This window comes from Silurus meridionalis, chromosome 14, assembly GCF_014805685.1.
Source record: "Silurus meridionalis isolate SWU-2019-XX chromosome 14, ASM1480568v1, whole genome shotgun sequence".
Classification (NCBI taxonomy): Eukaryota; Metazoa; Chordata; class Actinopteri; order Siluriformes; family Siluridae; genus Silurus; species Silurus meridionalis.
In genome coordinates this window covers 1-9067 of record NC_060897.1, presented here as the reverse complement: position 1 = coordinate 9067, position 9067 = coordinate 1, and the positions used below count along the sequence as shown (strand labels likewise).

At 40.2% G+C, this 9067-nt stretch overlaps 18 non-coding genes across 18 annotated transcripts; 7 read left to right on the top strand and 11 right to left on the bottom strand.

The window, feature by feature from the left end:
* The first annotated feature begins 1016 nt into the window (after window positions 1–1016).
* On the top strand, window positions 1017–1088 carry trnac-gca. The gene has a single exon. It is a non-coding gene; the product is annotated as a tRNA-Cys (tRNA).
* Window positions 1089–1377: 289 nt separating this feature from the next.
* On the bottom strand, window positions 1378–1449 carry trnac-gca. The gene has a single exon. It is a non-coding gene; the product is annotated as a tRNA-Cys (tRNA).
* A 142-nt stretch (window positions 1450–1591) lies between these two features.
* On the top strand, window positions 1592–1663 carry trnac-gca. The gene has a single exon. It is a non-coding gene; the product is annotated as a tRNA-Cys (tRNA).
* A 282-nt stretch (window positions 1664–1945) lies between these two features.
* On the bottom strand, window positions 1946–2016 carry trnac-gca. Its single transcript has one exon. It is a non-coding gene; the product is annotated as a tRNA-Cys (tRNA).
* A 140-nt stretch (window positions 2017–2156) lies between these two features.
* On the top strand, window positions 2157–2228 carry trnac-gca. The gene has a single exon. It is a non-coding gene; the product is annotated as a tRNA-Cys (tRNA).
* Window positions 2229–2724: 496 nt separating this feature from the next.
* On the top strand, window positions 2725–2797 carry trnac-gca. Its single transcript has one exon. It is a non-coding gene; the product is annotated as a tRNA-Cys (tRNA).
* A 286-nt stretch (window positions 2798–3083) lies between these two features.
* On the bottom strand, window positions 3084–3155 carry trnac-gca. Its single transcript has one exon. It is a non-coding gene; the product is annotated as a tRNA-Cys (tRNA).
* A 499-nt stretch (window positions 3156–3654) lies between these two features.
* Window positions 3655–3726, bottom strand: trnac-gca. Its single transcript has one exon. It is a non-coding gene; the product is annotated as a tRNA-Cys (tRNA).
* Window positions 3727–4228: 502 nt separating this feature from the next.
* Window positions 4229–4300, bottom strand: trnac-gca. The gene has a single exon. It is a non-coding gene; the product is annotated as a tRNA-Cys (tRNA).
* A 146-nt stretch (window positions 4301–4446) lies between these two features.
* trnac-gca lies at window positions 4447–4518 on the top strand. Its single transcript has one exon. It is a non-coding gene; the product is annotated as a tRNA-Cys (tRNA).
* A 495-nt stretch (window positions 4519–5013) lies between these two features.
* On the top strand, window positions 5014–5085 carry trnac-gca. The gene has a single exon. It is a non-coding gene; the product is annotated as a tRNA-Cys (tRNA).
* Window positions 5086–5369: 284 nt separating this feature from the next.
* trnac-gca lies at window positions 5370–5441 on the bottom strand. The gene has a single exon. It is a non-coding gene; the product is annotated as a tRNA-Cys (tRNA).
* A 498-nt stretch (window positions 5442–5939) lies between these two features.
* On the bottom strand, window positions 5940–6011 carry trnac-gca. The gene has a single exon. It is a non-coding gene; the product is annotated as a tRNA-Cys (tRNA).
* A 500-nt stretch (window positions 6012–6511) lies between these two features.
* Window positions 6512–6583, bottom strand: trnac-gca. The gene has a single exon. It is a non-coding gene; the product is annotated as a tRNA-Cys (tRNA).
* A 1060-nt stretch (window positions 6584–7643) lies between these two features.
* Window positions 7644–7715, bottom strand: trnac-gca. The gene has a single exon. It is a non-coding gene; the product is annotated as a tRNA-Cys (tRNA).
* Window positions 7716–8208: 493 nt separating this feature from the next.
* trnac-gca lies at window positions 8209–8279 on the bottom strand. The gene has a single exon. It is a non-coding gene; the product is annotated as a tRNA-Cys (tRNA).
* A 144-nt stretch (window positions 8280–8423) lies between these two features.
* Window positions 8424–8495, top strand: trnac-gca. Its single transcript has one exon. It is a non-coding gene; the product is annotated as a tRNA-Cys (tRNA).
* Window positions 8496–8784: 289 nt separating this feature from the next.
* On the bottom strand, window positions 8785–8856 carry trnac-gca. Its single transcript has one exon. It is a non-coding gene; the product is annotated as a tRNA-Cys (tRNA).
* Window positions 8857–9067: the final 211 nt, after the last annotated feature.

Here is a 9067-nt window from a genome sequence, read left to right as displayed (position 1 = left end):
TGATGGCATGTCAGCTATAAGGGTGATGGAGGAAAAGTCAAATCAAATGAAGTTTGTCACTTTTTGTTTCTTGTCATTATTTGTTGTCCTCCCATGTGCTTTACACAGGTGAACAGAGACGTCCATTCCACACCAAGCTTTTTACAGAAATCACCAAATCTTGATTTTAATACTGCTGAGATGATTTTATAGAGTTTGGTTTCTTATTTTAATATCAATATAAAATCCCATACATATTATGGTGTAGTGGACCAGTTGAGAAAACACTAAGTGCTTGTAAAAGACTGAAGCAGATCAAAATCAATCACATCTTTCATTAATGTTTTTCTTTTAAATACATTTTTGGACCTAATTGTATTCAATAAAATATGTATTACAGTTAATTTATTTGTGATTAATTTACCAGATTATTTTATTCTTATTATAATTTCTTTTAAACATCTTAATAAGTAGATGATTATTGAAGGATGATAAGAGACTATAAATACTACCATGTGTTTAAGTACAAAATCTGTTTGTGTTCAGAGAAGGTAAGTATAATGAATAATCTAAGGAAATGAAATAAAGTCTGTTAAAAGTGCAGTGTTGTCAGGAAACAGAAGGAAGCGACCAGGTAGCATGAATGATTTCTTTTCTAATAGCTCATAACACATCTGACACGCGCTAATCACGTGTTCTCTCATTCTCTATTTTCAATGCACTTCTACTCCCTAATGGTCACTTTAAGTATAACAACAACAGGTCACCACATGCAGTACAAACTAATTACACCTCAAATTAAACCCCACAATTTTATCAAAATCACATTCCAAACTGCAAACACTCAGGGACCTCTTGATCTGCAGTCAAATGCTCTACCACTGAGCTATACCCCAACACAGGTGAACTTGATGCTAAGTGGCAGAACATCTGACTACAGATCAAGAGGTCTCTGTTACAAGTGCCCCATTATGGATTTTGCTGAGGTTGATTCTTTCAACTCTACTGTCAACTCTAACTCTGTAGTAATAGTTTTTGGGGATATAGCTCAGTGGTAGAGCATTTGACTGCAGATTAAAAGGTCCCTGGTTCAAATCCAGGTGCTCCCTGTCTCACTCTTGCTTAAAGAATTTTTCTGTCAGCTATATGGTGGTTTTGCACTAAAGCTATCAATTTAAGCAGCAGGCTCAGCATGTGTAGCAAACTGCTTAACAGCATATAAAAGAAAATCTTTCATTTGGCATGATATTTTGACTCTTGTTACCCTCTAAACAACCTGAAAAAATGTAACAACTTTTTCACAAAGTATTGGAAGCTAATTTTTTTTGACAAAGCACTAGAAGCTTATATTTTATAATGGTTTGGTGAGAGAAGCTTACTCTCAACCAAGAATGTGAAAGGGGGCACCTGGATTTGAACCAGGGACCTCTTGATCTGCAGTCAAATGCTCTACCACTGAGCTATACCCCCAACACAGGTGAACTCGATGCTAAGTGGCAGAACATCTGACTACAGATCAAGAGGTCTCTGCCAAGTGCCCCATTATGGATTTTGCTGAGGGTTGATTCTTTCAACTCTACTGTCAACTCTAACTCTTCAGTCATAGTTTTTTGGGGGTACAGCTCAGTGGTAGAGCATTTGACTGCAGATCAAGGGGTCCTTGGTTCAAATCCAGGTGCCCCCTCTCTCCTCTTGCTTAAAGAATGCTTCTGTCACCTAGATGGTGGTTTTGCACTGAAGCTATCAATTTAAGCAGCAGGCTCAGCATGTGTAGCAAACTGCTTAACAGCATATAAAAGAAAATCTTTCATTTGGCATGATATTTTGACTTTTGTTACCCTCTAAACAACCTGAAAAAATGTAACAACTTTTTCACAAAGTATTGGAAGCTAATTTTTTTGACAAAGCACTAGAAGCTTATATTTTATAATGGTTTGGTGAGAGAAGCTTACTCAACCAAGTGTGAAAGGGGCACCTGGATTTGAACCAGGACCTCTTGATCTGCAGTCAAATGCTCTACCACTGAGCTATACCCCCAACACAGGTGAAGGCTATGCTAAGTGGCAGAACATCTGACTACAGATCAAGAGGTCTCTGCAAGTGCCCCATTATGGATTTTGCTGAGGTTGATTCTTTCAACTCTACTGTCAACTCTAACTCTTCAGTCATAGTTTTTTGGGGGTACAGCTCAGTGGTAGAGCATTTGACTGCAGATCAAGGGGTCCTTGGTTCAAATCCAGGTGCCCCCTCTCTCACTCTTGCTTAAAGAATGCTTCTGTCACCTAGATGGTGGTTTTGCACTGAAGCTATCAATTTAAGCAGCAGCTTTGGCATGTGTAGCAAACTGCTTAACAGCATATAAAAGAAAATCTTTCATTTGGCATGATATTTTGACTCTTGTTACCCTCTAAACAACCTGAAAAAATGTAACAACTTTTTCACAAAGTATTGGAAGCTAATTTTTTTGACAAAGCACTAGAAGCTTATATTTTATAATGGTTTGGTGAGAGAAGCTCTCAACCAAGATGTGAAAGGGGCACCTGGATTTGAACAAGGGACCTCTTGATGTGCAGTCAAATGCTCTACCACTGAGCTATACCCCCAACACAGGTGAACTCGATGCTAAGTGGCAGAACATCTGACTACAGATCAAGAGGTCTCTGTACAAGTGCCCCATTATGGATTTTTGCTGAGGGTTGATTCTTTCAACTCTACTGTCAACTCTAACTCTTTAGTAATAGTTTTTGGGGATATAGCTCAGTGGTAGAGCATTTGACTGCAGATCAAGAGGTCCCTGGTTCAAATCCAGGTGCCCCATGTCTCACTCTTGCTTAAAGAATTCTTCTGTCACCTAGATGGTGGTTTTGCACTAAGCTATCAATTTAAGCAGCAGGCTCGCATGTGTAGCAAACTGCTTAACAGCATATAAAAGAAAATCTTTCATTTGGCATGATATTTTGACTCTTGTTACCCTCTAAACAACCTGAAAAAATGTAACAACTTTTTCACAAAGTATTGGAAGCTAATTTTTTTGACAAAGCACTAGAAGCTTATATTTTATAATGGTTTGGTGAGAGAAGCTTACTCTCAACCAAGAGTGTGAAAGGGGGCACCTGGATTTGAACCAGGGACCTCTTGATCTGCAGTCAAATGCTCTACCACTGAGCTATACCCCCAACACAGGTGAACTCGATGCTAAGTGGCAGAACATCTGACTACAGATCAAGAGGTCTCTGTTGCAAGTGCCCCATTATGGATTTTTGCTGAGGGTTGATTCTTTCAACTCTACTGTCAACTCTAACTCTTCAGTCATAGTTTTTTGGGGGTACAGCTCAGTGGTAGAGCATTTGACTGCAGATTAAGGTCCTGGTTCAAATCCAGGTGCCCCTCTCACTCTTGCTTAAAGAATGCTTCTGTCACCTAGATGGTGGTTTTGCACTGAAGCTATCAATTTAAGCAGCAGGCTCAGCATGTGTAGCAAACTGCTTAACAGCATATAAAAGAAAATCTTTCATTTGGCATGATATTTTGACTTTTGTTACCCTCTAAACAACCTGAAAAAATGTAACAACTGTTTCACAAAGTATTGGAAGCTAATTTTTTTGACAAAGCACTAGAAGCTTATATTTTATAATGGTTTGGTGAGAGAAGCTTACTCTCAACCAAGAGTGTGAAAGGGGGCACCTGGATTTGAACCAGGGACCTCTTGATCTGCAGTCAAATGCTCTACCACTGAGCTATACCCCCAACACAGGTGAACTCGATGCTAAGTGGCAGAACATCTGACTACAGATCAAGAGGTCTCTGTTGCAAGTGCCCCATTATGGATTTTTGCTGAGGGTTGATTCTTTCAACTCTACTGTCAACTCTAACTCTTCAGTCATAGTTTTTTGGGGGTACAGCTCAGTGGTAGAGCATTTGACTGCAGATCAAGGGGTCCTTGTTCAAATCCAAGTGCCCCCTCTCTCACTCTTGCTTAAAGAATGCTTCTGTCACCTAGATGGTGGTTTTGCACTGAAGCTATCAATTTAAGCAGCAGGCTCAGCATGTGTAGCAAACTGCTTAACAGCATATAAAAGAAAATCTTTCATTTGGTATGATATTTTGACTCTTGTTACCCTCTAAACAACCTGAAAAATGTAACAACTTTTTCACAAAGTATTGGAAGCAAATTTTTTTGACAAAGCACTAGAAGCTTATATTTTATAATGGTTTGGTGAGAGAAGCTTACTCTTAACCAAGCATGTGAAAGGGGCACCTGGATTTGAACAAGGGACCTCTTGATCTGCAGTCAAATGCTCTACCACTGAGCTATACCCCCAACACAGGTGAAGGCTATGCTAAGTGGCAGAACATCTGACTACAGATCAAGAGGTCTCTGTTGCAAGTGCCCCCATTATGGATTTTTGCTGAGGGTTGATTCTTTCAACTCTACTGTCAACTCTAACTCTTCAGTCATAGTTTTTTGGGGGTACAGCTCAGTGGTAGAGCATTTGACTGCAGATCAAGAGGTCCCTGGTTCAAATCCAGGTGCCCCTTGTCTCACTCTTGCTTAAAGAATTCTTCTGTCACCTATATGGTGGTTTTGCACTAAAGCTATCAATTTAAGCAGCAGGGTCTGCATGTGTAGCAAACTGCTTAACAGCATATAAAAGAAAATCTTTCATTTGGCATGATATTTTGACTCTTGTTACCCTCTAAACAACCTGAAAAATGTAACAACTTTTCACAAAGTATTGGAAGCTAATTTTTTGACAAAGCACTAGAAGCTTATATTTTATAATGGTTTGGTGAGAGAAGCTTACTCTCAACCAAGAGTGTGAAAGGGGCACCTGATTTGAACCAGGGACCTCTTGATCTGCAGTCAAATGCTCTACCACTGAGCTATACCCCCAACACAGGTGAACTCGATGCTAAGTGGCAGAACATCTTACAGATCAAGAGGTCTCTGTTGCAAGTGCCCCATTATGGATTTTGCTGAGGTTGATTCTTTCAACTCTACTGTCAACTCTAACTCTTCAGTCATAGTTTTTTGGGGGTACAGCTCAGTGGTAGAGCATTTGACTGCAGATCAAGGGGTCCTTGGTTCAAATCCAGGTGCCCCCTCTCTCACTCTTGCTTAAAGAATGCTTCTGTCACCTAGATGGTGGTTTTGCACTGAAGCTATCAATTTAAGCAGCAGGCTCAGCATGTGTAGCAAACTGCTTAACAGCATATAAAAGAAAATCTTTCATTTGGCATGATATTTTGACTTTGTTACCCTCTAAACAACCTGAAAAATGTAACAACTTTTCACAAAGTATTGGAAGCTAATTTTTTGACAAAGCACTAGAAGCTTATATTTTATAATGGTTTGGTGAGAGAAGCTTACTCTTAACCAAGAGTGTGAAAGGGGGCACCTGGATTTGAACCAGGGACCTCTTGATCTGCAGTCAAATGCTCTACCACTGAGCTATACCCCCAACACAGGTGAACTCGATGCTAAGTGGCAGAACATCTGACTACAGATCAAGAGGTCTCTGCTGCAAGTGCCCCATTATGGATTTTGCTGAGGGTTGATTCTTTCAACTCTACTGTCAACTCTAACTCTTCAGTCATAGTTTTTTGGGGGTACAGCTCAGTGGTAGAGCATTTGCCTGCAGATCAATGGGTCCTTGGTTCAAATCCAGGTGCCCCCTCTCTCACTCTTGCTTAAAGAATGCTTCTGTCACCTAGATGGTGGTTTTGCACTGAAGCTATCAATTTAAGCAGCAGGCTCAGCATGTGTAGCAAACTGCTTAACAGCATATAAAGAAAATCTTTCATTTGGTATGATATTTTGACTCTTGTTACCCTCTAAACAACCTGAAAAATGTAACAACTTTTCACAAAGTATTGGAAGCTAATTTTTTGACAAAGCACTAGAAGCTTATATTTTATAATGGTTTGGTGAGAAGCTTACTCTCAACCAAGAGTGTGAAAGGGGGCACCTGGATTTGAACCAGGGACCTCTTGATCTGCAGTCAAATGCTCTACCACTGAGCTATACCCCCAACACAGGTGAACTCGATGCTAAGTGGCAGAACATCTGACTACAGATCAAGAGGTCTCTGTTGCAAGTGCCCCATTATGGATTTTTGCTGAGGGTTGATTCTTTCAACTCTACTGTCAACTCTAACTCTTTAGTAATAGTTTTTGGGGATATAGCTCAGTGGTAGAGCATTTGACTGCAGATTAAAAGGTCCTGGTTCAAATCCAGGTGCTCCTGTCTCACTCTTGCTTAAAGAATTTTTCTGTCAGCTATATGGTGGTTTTGCACTAAAGCTATCAATTTAAGCAGCAGGCTCAGCATGTGTAGCAAACTGCTTAACAGCATATAAAAGAAAATCTTTCATTTGGCATGATATTTTGACTCTTGTTACCCTCTAAACAACCTGAAAAAATGTAACAACTTTTTCACAAAGTATTGGAAGCTAATTTTTTTGACAAAGCACTAGAAGCTTATATTTTATAATGGTTTGGTGAGAGAAGCTTACTCAACCAAGAGTGTGAAAGGGGGCACCTGGATTTGAACCAGGGACCTCTTGATCTGCAGTCAAATGCTCTACCACTGAGCTATACCCCCAACACAGGTGAAGTCTATGCTAAGTGGCAGAACATCTGACTACAGATCAAGAGGTCTCTGCAAGTGCCCCATTATGGATTTTGCTGAGGGTTGATTCTTTCAACTCTACTGTCAACTCTAACTCTTCAGTCATAGTTTTTGGGGTACAGCTCAGTGGTAGAGCATTTGACTGCAGATCAAGGGTCCTTGGTTCAAATCCAGGTGCCCTCTCTCACTCTTGCTTAAAGAATGCTTCTGTCACCTAGATGGTGGTTTTGCACTGAAGCTATCAATTTAAGCAGCAGGCTCAGCATGTGTAGCAAACTGCTTAACAGCATATAAAAGAAAATCTTTCATTTGGTATGATATTTTGACTCTTGTTACCCTCTAAACAACCTGAAAAAATGTAACAACTTTTTCACAAAGTATTGGAAGCTAATTTTTTTGACAAAGCACTAGAAGCTTATATTTTATAATGGTTTGGTGAGAGAAGCTTACTCTCAACCAAGAGTGTGAAAGGGGCACCTGGTTTGAACCAGGACCTCTTGATCTGCAGTCAAATGCTCTACCACTGAGCTATACCCCAACACAGGTGAACTCGATGCTAAGTGGCAGAACATCTGACTACAGATCAAGAGGTCTCTGAAGTGCCCCATTATGGATTTTTGCTGAGGGTTGATTCTTTCAACTCTACTGTCAACTCTAACTCTTCAGTCATAGTTTTTTGGGGGTACAGCTCAGTGGTAGAGCATTTGACTGCAGATCAAGGGTCCTTGGTTCAAATCCAGGTGCCCTCTCTCACTCTTGCTTAAAGAATGCTTCTGTCACCTAGATGGTGGTTTTGCACTGAAGCTATCAATTTAAGCAGCAGGCTCATGTGTAGCAAACTGCTTAACAGCATATAAAAGAAAATCTTTCATTTGGCATGATATTTTGACTCTTGTTACCCTCTAAACAACCTGAAAAAATGTAACAAGTTTATCACAAAATATTGGAAGCTAATCTTTTTTGACAAAGCACTAGAAGCTTATATTTTATAATGGTCTGGTGTGAGAAGCTTACTCTCAACCAAGAGTGTGAAAGGGGGCACCTGGATTTGAACCAAGGACCTCTTGATCTGCAGTCAAATGCTCTACCACTGAGCTATACCCCAACACAGGTGAACTCGATGCTAAGTGGCAGAACATCTGACTACAGATCAAGAGGTCTCTGTTGCAAGTGCCCCATTATGGATTTTGCTGAGGGTTGATTCTTTCAACTCTACTGTCAACTCTAACTCTTCAGTCATAGTTTTTTGGGGGTACAGCTCAGTGGTAGAGCATTTGACTGCAGATCAAGGGGTCCTTGGTTCAAATCCAGGTGCTCACTCTTGCTTAAAGAATGCTTCTGTCACCTAGATGGTGGTTTTGCACTGAAGCTATCAATTTAAGCAGCAGGCTCAGCATGTGTAGCAAACTGCTTAACAGCATATAAAAGAAAATCTTTCATTTGGTATGATATTTTGACTCTTGTTACCCTCTAAACAACCTGAAAAATGTAAAAACCTTTTCACAAAGTATTGGAAGCTAATTTTTTGACAAAGCACTAGAAGCTTATATTTTATAATGGTTTGGTGAGAGAAGCTTACTCTCAACCAAGAGTGTGAAAGGGGGCACCTGGATTTGAACCAGGACCTCTTGATCTGCAGTCAAATGCTCTACCACTGAGCTATACCCCCAACACAGGTGAACTCGATGCTAAGTGGCAGAACATCTGACTACAGATCAAGAGGTCTCTGTTGCAAGTGCCCCATTATGGATTTTTGCTGAGGGTTGATTCTTTCAACTCTACTGTCAACTCTAACTCTTTAGTAATAGTTTTTGGGGATATAGCTCAGTGGTAGAGCATTTGACTGCAGATTAAAAGGTCCCTGGTTCAAATCCAGGTGCTCCCTGTCTCACTCTTGCTTAAAGAATTTTTCTGTCAGCTATATGGTGGTTTTGCACTAAAGCTATCAATTTAAGCAGCAGGCTCAGCATGTGTAGCAAACTGCTTAACAGCATATAAAAGAAAATCTTTCATTTGGCATGATATTTTGACTCTTGTTACCCTCTAAACAATCTAAAAAAATGTAACAACTTTTTCACAAAGTATTGGAAGCTAATATTTTTTGACAAAGCACTAGAAGCTTATATTTTATAATGGTTTGGTGAGAGAAGCTTACTCTCAACCAAGAGTGTGAAAGGGGGCACCTGGATTTGAACCAGGGACCTCTTGATCTGCAGTCAAATGCTCTACCACTGAGCTATACCCCAAACACAGGTGAACACGATGCTAAGTGGCAGAACATCTGACTACAGATCAAGAGGTCTCTGTTGCAAGTGCCCCATTATGGATTTTGCTGAGGTTGATTCTTTCAACTCTACTGTCAACTCTAACTCTTCAGTCATAGTTTTTTGGGGGTACAGCTCAGTGGTAGAGCATTTGACTGCAGATCAAGGGGTCCTTGGTTCAAATCCAGGTGCC